Here is a 12,603-nt window from a genome sequence, read left to right as displayed (position 1 = left end):
CTTGGGACCATCAGGGCTACTCTGCTTGGCTCCACTTAACTCTCATCCTCAAGCAGGCAAGTCTGGGAGTATTCTCAGGATGATGGCAGAGGCGGAGACCTGCCAGGTGTCCTGAGCCCTCTGGTTGGAACTGGCATCTCTGTTGCATTTTGTCGCCCAAAGTAAAACACAGACAGCTCAGATGCAAGAGGAGGGGGCATTGGTCTGTCAGGGCCTGTGGAATCAGATGAAATCCGTAGATCAATCTGGGCAGAATTGACATCTTATGATATCAAATCTGGCTTTCAAATCTGGCATATTTCTCTGTTAATATATTTCCTCTCTAAGTACCTCTTTATGCGGTTGTATGGTTCTCCCTGTAGAGAACACATACTTCGTTTGGTGGAATTATTCCTGGGTACTTGAGTGTCTGTGACACTCTTGGAAATGTTGCTTTGCTGAAATTGTGTTCTCAATTTGTTTGCTGTCAGTGCAGAGAAAAACGGTTATCGTTGGTAGGTTCATCACATTTCCAGAAATTTTGCTGTACTGTATTATTATTTCCGTTAATTTGCCTGCAGACTGTTGGGTTTTCTACATAAATGATCATACCATTTTCAAATAATGATAGTTTCCTTTGCTTTTTTTCTAATCCTTGAGTCTCAGATTGCTGTTTCTGAGCTGCTTGTTCTGGCCAGGACCTCCAGTCCAGTGGTCATTCAGTCTTGTCCCTGATTTTAAACGCAGTGCTTCCAGTATTTCCACGACTAGGGTGATGTTTGCCTAGGTTTTTTTGGTTGGTGTGTTTTCATCCTTGATTTTTTTTTTTATGTAATTTATTTTTTAAATTTATTGGGATGACAATTGTTAGTAAAATTATATAGATTTCAGGTGTACAATTCTGTATTACGTCATCTATAAATCCCATTGTGTGTTCACCACCCAGAGTCAGTTCTCCTTCCATCACCATATATTTGATCCCCCTTACCCTCATCTCCCACCCCCCACGCCCCTTACCCTCTGGTAACCACTAAACTATTGTCTGTGTCTATGAGTTTCTGTTTCTCATTTGTTTGTCTTGTTCTTTTGTATTTTTTGGTTTATATACCACATATCAGTGAAATCATATGGTTCTCTGCTTTTCATCCTTGATTTTTTTGTTGTTGCTTTAAATATGGATATTCTTTATCAGGTTAAAGAATTTTCTTTTCTCCTAATTTACTAAGAGTTTAAATCATGAATGGGTGTTGAGTCTTCGATTGGGATGATTTTCTTGTTGTTTCTCTTTTAATCTGTGGGTTATTATGGATTTTCTATTGTCAAGCCATCCTTGGATGTCTAAGATAACCCCACTATGGGTGTGCTATATTATTTTTCCCTGTATCATTATATCCAATTTGCTATTATTTTACTGAGGATTTTTGCAACTATTTTCATAAGTGAGATAAATATGTAACTTTTAATATTTTTGTGTGCTTTTGATTTCAGGGTTATGCTGGTTAGGTAGAATGAGTTGGGAGTGATTCCTTCTTTTTCCCTTGTCTGAAAGATTTTGTGTTAAATTGAGATGATGATTTCTTTGAAACTTTTGTAGAATTCTGTGTGTATGTGTATGTTTTTAACTAATTGCTTTATTTTTTTGAATGATCATAGGACAATTCAGCCTATAGGAATTTTTTAAATTTCATTTCATTTTTCCAAATTGTCAGCTTATAGTCATTGATAATATTTTCTTTTTTTTAATTTATTTTTTAAATTTATTGGGGTGACAATTGTTAGTAAAATTACATAGATTTCAGGTGTACAATTCTGTATTACATCATCTATAAATCCCATTGTGTGTTCACCACCCAGAGTCAGTTCTCCTTCCATCACCATATATTTGATCCCCCTTACCCTCATCTCCCACCCCCCACCCCCCTTACCCTCTGGTAACCACTAAACTATTGTCTGTGTCTATGAGTTTCTGTTTCTCATGTGTTTGTCTTGTTTTTTTGTTGTTTTTGGTTTATATACCACATAGCAGTGAGATAACATGGTTCTCTGCTTTTTCTGTCTGACTTGTTTCGCTCAGCATTACTCTCTCAAGATCCATCCATGTTGTCACAAATGTTCCTATTTCATCTTTTCTTACTGCCGAATAGTATTCCATTGTGTATATATACCACAACTTCTTTATCCATTCATCTATCGAAGGACATTTTGGTTGTTTCCATGTCTTGGCCACCGTAAACAAAGCTGCAATGAACATTGGAGCACACGTGTCTTTATCTCTAAATGTTTTCAGATTTTTTGAGTAGATACCCAGGAGAGGGATTGCTGGGTCATATGGCAATTCTATTCGTAATTCTTTGAGGAACCTCCACACTGCCTTCCATAACGGCTGCACCAGTCTGCATTCCCACCAACAGTGTATGAGGGTTCCTTTTTCTCCACAGCCTCTCCAACATTTGTTATTATTTGTCTTGTTGATGATAGCCATTCTGACTGGGGTGAGGTGATATCTCATTGTGGTTTTGATTTGCATTTCTCTGATGATTAGTGATGTTGAGCATTTTTTCATATGTCTATTTGCCATTTGTATGTCCTCTTTGGAGAAATGTCTCTTCAAGTCCTCTGCCCATTTTTCAATTGGGTTGTTTGTTTTTTTGTTGTTGAGTTCCATGAGTTCCTTGTATATTCTGGATACTAGCCCCTTATCGGAGGCACTGTTTGCAAAAATCTTCTCCCATTCAGTTGGTAGCCTCTTTATTTTGTCAATGGTTTCTTTTGCTGATACCACAACTTCTTTATCCATTCATCTTTAAAAAAAAAAGGACAAAAAATCATCAGATTTGTTTGGAACCACAAAAGACCCTGAATAGCCACAGCAATCTTAAGAGAAAAGAACAATAATGGAGGTATCACACTTCCTGACTTTAGCTTGTACTACAGGGCAACAATAATCAAAACAGCATGGTATTGGCAGAAAAACAGACACATAGACCAATGGAATAGAATTGAGAACCCAGAAATAAAACCACATAAATATGGACAGATAATTTTTGACAAAGAAGCTAAAAACATACAATGGAGCAAAGACAGCCTCTTCAATAAATGGTGCTGGGAGAATTGGATAACCACGTGCAAAAGAATGAAACTGACTGCTATCTGTCACCATGTACCAAAATTAATTCAAAATGGATCAAAGACTTAAGCATAAGACCTGACACAATGAACTGCATAGAAGAAAACATGGGTACTAAACTTATGGACCTTGGGTTCAAAGAGCATTTTATGAATTTGACTCTAAAGGCAATGGAAGTAAAAGCTAAAATAAACGAATGGGACTATATGAAACTTAAAAGCTTCTGCACAGCAAAAGAAACCATCGACAAAATAAAGAGGCAACCAACTGAATGGGAGAAGATTTTTGCAAACAGTGCCTCTGATAAGGGGCTAATATCCAAAATATACAAGGAACTCATGAAACTCAACAACAAGAAAACAAACAACCCAATTGAAAAATGGGCAGAGGACCTGAAGAGACATTTCTCCAAAGAGGACATACAAATGGCAGATAGACATATGAAAAAATGCTCAACATCACTAACCATCAGAGAAATGCAAATAAAAACCACAATGAGATATCACCTCACCCCAGTCAGAATGGCTATCATCCACAAGACAAATAGTAACAAGTGTTGGAGAGGCTGTGGAGAAAAAGGAACCCTCATACACTGTTGGTGGGAATGCAGACTGGTGCAGCCGTTATGGAAGGCAGTGTGGAGGTTCCTCAAAAATTACGAATAGAATTACCATATGACCCAGCAATCCCTCTCCTTCGTATCTACCCAAAAAGTCTGAAAACATTTATACATAAAGACACTTGTGCTCCAATGTTCATTGCAGCATTGTTTACAGTGGCCAAGACATGGAAACAACCAAAATGTCCTTTGATAGATGAATGGATAAGAAGTAGTGGTATATATACACAATGGAATACTACTATTCGGCGGTAAGAAAAGATGATATAGGAACATTTGTGACAACATGGATGGATCTTGAGAGTGTAATGCTGAGCGAAATAAGTCAGACATAAAAAGCAGAGAACTGTGTGATTTCACTGATATGTGGTATATAAACCAAAAACAACAAAAGAACAAGACAAACACATGAGAAACAGAAACTCATAGACACAGACAATAGTTTAGTGGTTATTAGAGGGTAATGGGGGAAAGGAGATGGTAGATGAGGGTAAAGGGGATCAAATATATGGTGATGGAAGGAGAACTGACTCTGGGTGGTGAACACACAATGTGATTTATAGATGATGTAGTACAGAATTGTTCACCTGAAATCTATGTACCTTTACTAACAATTGTCATCCCAATAAACTTTAATTAAAGAAAAAAGAGAGAAATAATGTTAGAATTTGTTGGCAACCATCAGAATGACCAATCAGGTAAATTACGTGACGTTTCAGCATTTTTCTTTTTCTTTTTTTTAAAAAAGATTTTATTGGGGTATGGGAACAGGACTTTATTGGGGAACAGTGTGTACTTCCAGGCCTTTTTTCCAAGTCAAGTTGCTGTCCTTTCAATCTTAGCTGCGGAGGATGCCCATTCAGCTTCAACTTGTTTTCCTTTCAGTCTTAGTTGTGGAGGGCGCAGCTCGCTCCAGGTCCAGTTGCCGTTTTCTAGTTGCAGAGGGCGCAGCCCACCATCCCTTGTGGGAGTCGAACCGGGAACCTTGTGGTTGAGAGGACACACTCCAATCAACTGAGCCATCCGGGAGGCAGCTCAACTCAAGGTGCCGTGTTCAATCTTAGTTGCAGGGGGTGGAGCCCACCATCCCTTGCGGGACTCGAGGAGTTGAACTGGCAACCTTGTGGTTGAGAGCCCACTGGCCCATGTGGGAATCGAACTGGCAACCTTCGGAGTTAGGAGCATGGAGCTCTAACCACCTGAGCCACCGGGCCGGCCCCGATGTTGCAGCATTTTCCACTTGTGCTGTCTCTGATGGTACAGTAACTGAATCTGAGAGCACTGATCAACGGTCCCTATTCAACCAACTGCCATCTTCCGTATGGGCAAAATCTTCAACTGATATTGGCAGAATTCACAGTGTACCTTCTATCAAGGTTCAAATTGATCCTTCAAAGCCTCTGCCCAGAATTAATCAATATCCTATAAGTAAGGAGGCCTTCCAAGGTATAAAGCCCATAATAGAAGATGACATAACTCAGGGTCTTATTATTCCTTGCACTAGTCCTTGTAACATTCCTATTCTACCTGTGAGAAAGCCAAAGGGATGAGGGTGGAGGTATGTCCAGGACCTCTGAGCAATAAACCATATTGTCATCCCTTGACACTCTGTTGTTCCTGACCCTCATACGCTGCCCAGCATCCATCCCAACTGCAAGTAAATTCTTTACAGTAATTGACTTATGCAGTGCATTCTTTGGCATCCCAGTTGAGGAAGCTAGCCAATACCTTTTTGCTTTCACTTGGGAAGGAAAACAATTTATCTGGACGGTAATGCCTCAGGGTTTCACTGACAGCCTTTCTTATTTCTCACAGATTCTGAAGACTGATTTGGATGATGTGTTTTCCCTAAAGGTTCCATCTTGTTACAATACGTATGTGGATGATTTACTTCTTTGCTCTCCTCAGGTTTCTTCACAGGATGATAGCATCCATCTGTCGACACTTTTGGCCTTAAAGGGCATAAGGTCGCTAAAGAAAAATTACAATTTGCTTAAACTCAGGTTCGATATTTCAGACATCTGATACCAGAACAGGGTCTACACCTGGAACCAGACAGGCTCCATTGCATCCTAAATTTCCCGAGGCCCAAGACTAAGCACCAATTGCGAGGTTTTCTTGGGCTAATCAGCAATTACCAGAATTGGATCCCAAATCTCTCTCTTATGACAAAACCTCTATATGTCTTATTAAAGAATGACAGTCCTGACCCAATTTCGTGGGAAGAACAGGATGACGTGGCCTTCAAGGCCTTGAAGGAGAGTTTAATAAACCCACCTTCTCTTGGGCATCCTAACTATCAGATTCCATTTTTCATTTCTGTGCATGAAAAGCAAGGAAATGCCCTTGGCGTGCTCACTTAGAAACATGGGGATCAACATAAACCCCTAGGAAACTATAGTCAGCAACTGGACCCTGTGGCTCGGGGATACCCTTCTTGCCTCAGAGCTGTTGTTGCCACTGCCCTCCTGGTTAAGGCCACAGAGAAGATTATTGTGGGATCCCCTCTAACTATCTTTGTGTCTAATGCAGTAGAAGCTCTCCTAAATTCTCATCACACCTAGCATCTTTCAGTCAGTCATCTTACATCCTATGAAATCCTTTTGTTAACCGCTTCCCATATGACCCTTTCAGCTACTTTTCTTTCTTCTGAGACTGAGGAAGCCCCTCATGACTGCCTGCCATTAACAGATCACCTTCTGACTTCTCATGACGATTTGCAGAAAACTCCTCTAGATAAAGCTGATCTTTCCTGGTTTACAGATGGTCAATTTACTTAAAAAAAAAACAATGATAAGTACTGTGCTTATTATGCTGTTGCAGCCCCTTCTGAAGTCATCGAGGCAGCACCTTTGCCTCTGGCCACTTCAGGACAGCAGGCTGAATTATATGCCCTCACTCAAGCTTGCATTTTAGCAAAGGGCAAAACTGTGAACATTTATACTGACAGTAGGTATGCTTTTGGAGTGGCTCATAACTTTGGGATGCAATGGAAACATGGTTTCCTTACCTCCAATAGAGATAAAATTAAGAATGGTTCATATTTATGGGGATTATTAGATGCTATAGTTCTGCTTTAGCCATTATTAAGATTCCAGGACATTCTAAACTAGATTCCCTGAAAACTAAGGGAAATCACCTTGCCGAGATTTCTGCTAAGAATGCTGCCCTTAAAGGCATCAGCAGCAGTCAGACTTCTGTCATGGTCCAAAGAGAAGCTACTTGTGTTACTGGCTAGAGAAGCCCAACAATCAGCTTTTGAAGAAAAACATGACTGGAAATCCAACAATTGCTGGTTTAATAAGGAAATAAACTCTGGTTTGGACCAAATAACAACCCAGTTCTACGAGAAACGCTAAAATTCCCAGTCCTAACCACTTTACATGTGTTGAATCATTGGTCTACTGACAAAATGGTAGCATTCATGCACCAATATTGGTGGACAGATATTAATAAGGCTGAAAAAAGTGCCTACCTCAGGTGTCCCACCTGTCCAAAGTACAACTCAGGGAAGCCTGTTTGCACTGCCCCTGGACATTTTAAATTGCCAAATGGACAATTTGCTGTCTGGCAAATGGACTTCATACAGCTTCCCCCATCTCATGGATAAAAGTATATTTTAGTCATGATACGTATATTTTCTCAGTGGGCTGAAGCTTTCCCTTGCAGACAAGCTAATGTGTCTGCAGTAGTTAAAGTACTGTTAGAAAAGATTATTCCTACTTGGGGAACTCCTCTTGAATTCCACAGTGATCGAGAAACCCATTTCACTGGTCTGGTGCTAAAACCAGTCTGTGCTGTTTGGTCAGCTCTGCAACATTTTCACTGTGCTCACCATCCTCAATCTTCAGGATTGGTTGAATGCACTAATGGCATTATTAACACTCAATTGGCAAAATTTTGGTAGAAACTCTTCAAATACCTTGGCCAAAAGCATTGCCATTAGTCCTTTTAAATCTCAGATCTACACCTTTTGGGACTCATAAGCTTTCACCTTTTGAGATAATTGCAGGATGCCCTATGCATTTGGCCCCTGCCTCTCTTGATCCACAGTTGGTGAAAGGAGACATACTTCAATATTGTAAAGGCTTAATTGGTTTTATCAACAATAATCATGCTTTAGTAGAACAATCGTTTCACAGTGCACTCCAGGGAAATGAAAAACTGCAAATTCATACTCTACAACCTGGAGTTTTTTTTACTGGAAAAGACACCTCAAAAAGGATTCCCTCCAGTCACACTGGAAGGGCCCTTACCAGGTACTGTTGACTAACCTCTGTGCTGCTAAACTGCAGGAAGTAGACTCTTGGATACACGTGTCACACCTAAAGAAGGCACCAAACCCTGACTGGAACTGCACACAGTCTGGTGACCTGAACCTAAAGCTGTCAAAATTTAAAGCAGGTGACCTCTAAGGAAATGGGTTACCAAGTCTTTCTGGTTGTTGAATCTATCATCAAGAACTTTGATCTATCTAAGATAAAAATAATCTTTGTCTCATTAGCTATAAGCTTAAACTTCTGGTTTACACCTACCATATAAACTAGGTTGTTATGTTCTAATTCTACCTTTAAATCTTATTGTTTTTAAGCTCTGCTCCTGATGCCCATCAACCCTGGACACTAGCTGTTCCCAGTCCATGCACTCTCCCCTTGATGAAAGAGATGACGGCCAGAGAAGGTCCTTCCTGACACTGAAGGACAAAAGGCTGACGACTGTAAAACCTGAGACCTGAAGACCTGACTGTTGATCAATGATGCTTTTAGAGAAAAGATCTTGATCAAAAGGAGGGAATGATAAAAGCGAACTGGCACTTTAAGTAAACTGACCCGGGAGCTGGGAGGTCTATGGATGGAGCTGGGCTTCCTGTTACTCTCTAGTCCTGACTTCCTGTTAAACTTTATGGTTCTAACTTCCTTCAGGGGGAATATACTCATATATAGGGACCATCTTGGGAGAGTGGTAGAACACTGCAAGTGGGCGCCAGCCGGAGGTGTGCGTTCTCACATTGCTGCGGTGGTTTTGCTTTTACCTTTTCCCAAATAAACCCTCCTTTTGGCGGACTGCCTGGCAAATTATTTTGTCCAGTCGACAAGACTAACACCCTTGCAAACTTTCCCAACATAATTGCAAAGGGAAATGGACTCTCTGACTGTTGGACATGCCACACGCAGCCTGGAAACACCCCTCCTCTCCCCAGTTTCAGCCTGCCCTTTTTAATCTCAGCCTTACCTTTCTGTCTGGGGTCCCTAAAGAGTTCTTCCACAGTACTCCCTTTGTTGTCAGGTTAGACTTCTCAGCTACACGTCTGGGCTGCACTCACCTCACCCCACTAGTTAATCGGTCTGATACAACTAGGGTCAGAACCCTCAACTGTACATCCACATCAAGCCCTTGTCACTTCTGTACATATCGAGAGGGAGGCTACCTCTTGTCTGTCCAGTCCCCCTATTAGCCCATTACCTTTGACATTTCTAAAAGGGGCACTCCAAATACTACCTTCTGGTGTCCAGCTAGTCACAGAGCTCACGACAGACAGGCAACAACATCTCGGAAACTTCGCCACCTACCTCCAAGAGCAGGATGGGTACCAACAAGGCCCAGGGTTGCTGGGCTAAGGGGAGACCTTTCCTCTCCCCAATACAACAGAGCTCCTCCTTGGGGCTCAGGTCTGACCACATGGTTTAAGTCCTCCTCCCACATCGAGCTTGTACTCCCCTCCAGGGTATTTATTTCTCTGTGGTCCTCAAAATGAACTACCCAACGAAAAGTTGCCAGGTGGGGTCTACCACCACTCTCCTATCTCCCTGGCTACACATGTATTGACAAGTCTCAGTTTGAAGGACATCCCTTAGGGTGTTTAGGCCTTTGGGGCATATCAATCACGGTTCATAACATCACTCATCCCCAAGCCAAATGGGCTGTAGGACTCATTTAGTTGGTACTGGGGCTGCCGTTGGTCTAGCAGCCTTTTGGGGAGGATCTGCCTATCGTGAGGCTACTTTAACCACCCTAACAAAGTCCTAGCTGCCCTAGCTCAAAGCATGGGAGCCGCCTCCAGAATCTCCAGGGGTGCCTCGATTCGTTTGCAAATGTTGTCTTTGACTACTGACTAGCCCTTGATTACTTATTAGCTGGACAAGGGGGAGTATGTGCAGTAATTAGTAAGACTTGCTGCACTTGTGTAAATGCCACCAGTCAAGTAGAAGAAGATATTTAAAAGATATATATATATATAATCAGGCTGAATAGCTTCATAATTTTGCAAAGGAATGTCCAATGACTGACTCTATCGGGCAGGCGGTAAAAGACATTCTACCTTCCATGACTTGGTTTCTACCCTTACTCTGGCCTTTAGTTTGTATATTGCTTCTACTGCTATTCTGCCCATGTCTTTTTAATCTACCTGTCAAATTTATGTCCTCCAGATTACAACAGTTCCACTTAAAAATGATGGTCCTCCAGAAATTCCAACCTGTCCCTCCAGAAACAGAAGACTCAGATTTAACCAGTCTCCTCTCAACAATGTCGCACCGCTTTCGCCTCCTACCCGCTGAAAGTACAGGGACAACACCTCTTTCCTCCTGACAGAGAGCAAGAGGATTGGACCCTGACTATGACATCACTTCCTTTCAGCAGGAAGTAGATACAGAAGAGACACATTGTCCCCTTTCCTAAGAGTTCAGGGTCTCAAACTCTTGAGAGGGGAATGATAGGATGGGTAGATAGAAGTGAGCAGCAGAAGGAGAGACCTAGCCCTGGATAGAAAGCCCCTTGCTGCAGCTCCTACTTGGGTCAAGACCCCTTGCAGCTGCCCTCACTTAGGACACCAATGCCTCATTGGCCCGCCAGGATTCCAGGCTCACACATGCCCCTGAGTCAAAGGGATGTGTTGTTAGAAGCCAAAGAAGGAAGGAAGACATCCCACTTATCAGAGAATACATCCTGTTTTTCAGGACCATTTTAGTGACCTTCTCAAACAAATCATAAAAAGAAAATTGACAGAAACTACCTTGAGAAGCAAAAGGGAGGGCTGGACACCACGGCAGAAGAGAAAGAGATAAAGAAAAAGGAGAGGGGCAGGCAATTCTACCCAAACAAATAAAAGCCTTCATACAATGTAAGGAGAGGCTTTTCCCCCTCTTGGGATTGGTCCTCTCCACATCTGAGAGTGTATCTGCCTTTGTGAATAAACTCCTTACTACACTATGCATGCACAAAACACTGTCTCTTGACTGAACTCTTTCCCTTGAGAAGAGAAGAGCCAAGGAAATCATCACAACCCGGTAACACTTGCGTTAAAAGTCACAGCATAAAAACCATGGCTCCCGCTCAATTAGGTGGCAGAAAAATAACTGGGTATTTCAGCATCACGGCCTGTCGTCCCCTGGTCTGATACCACCCGCACACACAGAAACAAGAAGACTGACTGCCAGCACACGTGCCCCCCATACACGTACTAAAATGCACAGGGTCGAATTAGCAGGAACTTATAGATACACACATGCACAAGACTCACAATGGCACATTCACGTGTTCATAGGTGCACAGGTATCCAGACACCAGTACACAGCGACATTCCAAAACACATGTTCACACATTCCCAGAGGTATACACACACACTTGGATGCAAGACAAGACCTGTGCCTACAGGCCTAAAGGAGACACACATGGGCTGGCTACTTGATCAGCACTTGGGAGCCCCTGGCTCTCCCACTCCATAAATCACCCTTCTCCCGCCAGTCAGAATGGCTTGCCTTCCAGCCAGCCCCTTGAATAGATGTCCAGTCTTCCCTAAGTAGAGAATATCTTAGTGCAGGCAGGCTCTTGCCCTCCAGTTAAAAGGGGACACCAGGTAACTGGCTTCTGAGGCCCAGGCAACGGACAGGGACAGAAAGGAGCAGGAGAAGTGGTTACTCACCAGCCTCTGCAGTTGCTGAACGCCACGGAGGAGTTTTGGGTCAGGACGGCCAAGTCTCGGAATCAGAGGCAGATCCCAAGCAGGGCTCCACAAAGGACTCTCTCTGCCACTGCACCGTGGCCCCTGGAGCCACTAGGCGGGCATTGGGCGCAGCCGCAAGTGCAGGTCTCCCCCGAAGACCGTGACATTGTAGAAGAAGCTGCCGCCAGGATCCTCCTCGCTGCCTCCCAGGAAACCTGAGGTCTGGACCAGGGCGACTCTGAGGGCCCAAACTCTCTCTTTGGCTGTCGCCGCCAACACGACGTGGGACACCAAGAGGCCCTGGGCGTCAGTGCGCACTGGCACCGCTAGGGTGAGCTCTGCTCTGCGCGCCAGGGGCTCACCTGCAAGGAGAAGGGATATTAGAGCCACAGAAACTTAGGAGCCTCCAACTCCTAGAGGCCCCACCCCGCTGAGTCCGGCATCTCCCAGCCCCGCCCCCAGCCCCTAGGGTCCCCAGCCCCTAGAGTCCCCACCCCGCTGAGTCCCGTATCCCCCAGCCTTGCCCCCACTGCAAAGTGAAGGGCATTCCGCCAGGCAACCGCCAACAACTAGGCGGTACTTCCCTGGCCATCTCCATACCCGGGAGGTGCGTTAACACAGCCACCACTACGGAGCCCCGCCGCCCTGGGCATCCGGCTCTGTGACGCCAGCAAAGTGCTCTGCAACCTTGCCCGATTTAGGGGTGGGGCTCCGCGGGCTCTTCACAGTTCCCCAGGGGACAGCCGCGTCAGAGCGTACCCCCTGGGGTGAACCTACCTTCCTGGGCAGGAGGTGGGGCTGCTCTGAAGCCTTTCCTGTTTGGCCCCTGTTGTGAGCGACTGAAAGAGTAGTCGCTACATTTCAGTCTCTTCCTGAACGTCAAGAGGACATTTACCCCTGGGCAGGGCCCTATGTACCTGCGTGGTATTCATGACG

At 43.7% G+C, this 12,603-nt stretch overlaps 1 long non-coding RNA gene across 1 annotated transcript; it reads right to left on the bottom strand.

Moving 5' to 3' along the window:
* Positions 1–1,881: 1,881 nt before the first annotated feature.
* LOC148755216 (uncharacterized) lies at positions 1,882–12,591 on the bottom strand. Its single transcript, XR_016018954.1, has 3 exons — positions 12,445–12,591; positions 11,647–12,029; positions 1,882–2,780 (listed from the first exon to the last, which is right to left on the bottom strand). It is a non-coding gene; the product is annotated as an uncharacterized LOC148755216 (long non-coding RNA).
* Positions 12,592–12,603: the final 12 nt, after the last annotated feature.

The sequence above is a fragment of the Rhinolophus sinicus genome, chromosome 15, assembly GCF_057876585.1.
Source record: "Rhinolophus sinicus isolate RSI-liver-muscle chromosome 15, RSI-T2T, whole genome shotgun sequence".
In the NCBI taxonomy this organism is placed as follows: domain Eukaryota; kingdom Metazoa; phylum Chordata; class Mammalia; order Chiroptera; family Rhinolophidae; genus Rhinolophus; species Rhinolophus sinicus.
The sequence above is the reverse complement of the archived record's forward strand: the minus strand, read 5'-3'. Positions and strand labels throughout refer to the sequence as shown.